Source organism: Vombatus ursinus, unplaced genomic scaffold, assembly GCF_900497805.2.
Source record: "Vombatus ursinus unplaced genomic scaffold, bare-nosed wombat genome assembly UNPS02014802.1, whole genome shotgun sequence".
NCBI classification, from domain to species: Eukaryota; Metazoa; Chordata; class Mammalia; order Diprotodontia; family Vombatidae; genus Vombatus; species Vombatus ursinus.
This window is the reverse complement of record NW_020954580.1, coordinates 16,603,030-16,605,499: the sequence shown is the minus strand read 5'-3', so window position 1 is coordinate 16,605,499 and position 2,470 is coordinate 16,603,030. Positions and strand designations below refer to the sequence as shown.

Here is a 2,470-nt window from a genome sequence, read left to right as displayed (position 1 = left end):
TGTTTTATGCCTTACATTATGTCAGTCCTCCACTATTTTTCCCTATGCCTTGTAAATGCAGAGGTGACCTATGGTTCTTGAAGACTATTCTCTTTTTTTCAGTCACAATAAAGGTTTATTATGAAAACAGGCTGGTGTGGGGGTGGGTGGGGAGGAAGGAATGGGACAAATGTGCACACACCCACACATGTCCCGGCCAGCCGGGGAAGAGGTGAGCTTAGGTGAAATAATGTGGCTTCTTGACATTAATGCCATACTCGCTGAGTGCAGGGGTCAAGTCTTCCATGGTCAGGGTATACTTTTGGTCTTTGTTCTTGCTCCTGGAGCTGTCTGAGGCAGTGCCCTTCATCTTGCAGTGTTGTAAAGCATCCTTGGCAATGTCAGAGATGAAATTCTGGGCTGCCAGGGAGATGAGCCGGACAATTCTAGGATCAGAGGCTTCAAAACCAGCATGGTTCAGGTAGTAACCAGTAACAGCATCTGGAATTGTGGGTGTGTAGTCTTCCAGTTGCATGAGGAAGTCCACCAGGGGTGTACTAGACACAACAGGCTTGACCTCTCCATTGGCAGCACCAGGTAACACATACACTCCATTAGACATGGCACCTTCAGGGGGCGTGGTACCCCCAGCTGCAGATATTGGAACCGAGGCCCTGCGGTCGGACGTATCCCCCTGGTCAGGGCTGGGGCTTGCTCCTCCCGAGGGGCTAACCTTGCTCTCAGCTGGGGCAGGAGCCGGCGCCGGTGCTGGGGTCGGGGCCGGAGCAGGGAAGGGGGTGGGAGTTGAGGCCGGGCCCTGCAGGGCAGTGACAGGGGCCGGGACCACCTCGGGGTCCGCTCCACTGCCACTCATGGCGCCGGGCAGGAGGCAGGGAACCTCTTGAAGACTGTTCTAGCAGAGCTCCAGCAAGTTCCACCAAACTGGAAAATCACTGAGTATGGTCCTTCCCATAGAGTTCAATTCTTCTAGTAGTGTATCATTGACTTGATGATTATTGGTTAAAGATCATACCTTAAGAATATCAACAATTACATGAATGTGCACATATAGGCCAAGAATTGTGTGACTCTATATATTCTCTGCCTCCTTTTTTATTACTCACCCTTGTCACCGTGAAAGCAGAAAGGAGTTACAATGTACTGAGGTCTATTCTGTATTTTCATTTATTTTATGGGTCACTATATCCAAAAAATTCATCATCTCACATGAGTTGGCCAACATCCTGGTGATGAGTCCTCCTGCCTTTCCATTCCTAGCAAACCAGTCCTTGGATATGCAGTTTGTCACTTGGACTACACACAAGCACAGGGGGCCAGTGTATTCACAATCATATAGCTCTTAAACTATAAGTGGATATTCATTTAAATGTTGGTCCTTTTAACATATGATCTTTATCTAATATCTGATGAGTCGATGACACACTTCTAAAGGAACTAAATCACATCTTTATTGAAATTTGTGTTATAAATGAAAGCAGAAGACATACAGAAGTTGTAGCCAGATGGAAGGATGCCTAACAGGTTGGCAAAATTAGTTTCATTCTCTACCCAAAGGCAACAAGAAATATAATTTCACTGAGTTCTTAGGCATCTTGCCCGGCATATGATAAGCTTAAACAAACAGAACACCACAAAAATAATTACAGCTTATGTACTAGCAACTGCTACAAAGGATGAAATGGAGAAATTCTGTGAAGAGCCTGACAAGTGTCTCTAAATTAGGTCAATATATACCATAGTACCTTATACTTTCATTAAGTTGAGCACAAGGTTGGGATGGCAAAAATACATCAGAATATATAGTTTGGGATCAAGAAATGAAAGAGACACATGTAGACTGCTAAGAAAGTTCATGCTTATACAGAATGAATACTCTCTTTAAGCAGTCATAAGTCCCTGGAAATGTAAGCACTGAACAAAACCAACAATGAATTAGAAGAAAAAACAAAGATAAGATGACACTCAATCTCCTTCTAACATCTGTAACTGATCTAATTAAAGAAGCTGTGGGCTTCATTTCCATGTCCAAAAAAATTGAAAAAGAGACAAAAATAAAAATATTCACTTTATTACTATTTCTTCGATTTACCACAATATGGATGGCAAATTCTAAAAATAACTACCTCAACCAGTGAACACTTAATCTTCTTGACAAACTAAAAGACAGGCAACCAAAGGACACAGTTGTCCCTCCAAATCATTCCAGAGGAGTATGACTGGCAATTGTGAACACTATATCTTTCAAAAACAGCAAAAAGCAACTGAGTGGGAAATAGACACACAGAAATTGGCATGAGACCCAGCTGATTTAGATCATCCAATGAGTATTTGCCTATTAAATTGGGAGGAAGAGTGGACCTGAAATTGAACAGATCTGCTAGTGTTTCTATTGTGAACTCTCCATAGTGGTGACGTTGATGAAGAGACAGTGTAATTTGGTGGAAAAGGGTCTGGATCTTGAGGCAGAAGA

General features: G+C 43.1%; 1 pseudogene; it reads right to left on the bottom strand.

Annotated features, from left to right (window-relative positions):
• Positions 1–217: 217 nt before the first annotated feature.
• On the bottom strand, positions 218–853 carry LOC114051251 (annotated as a pseudogene).
• Between the last annotated feature and the right edge of the window lie 1,617 nt (positions 854–2,470).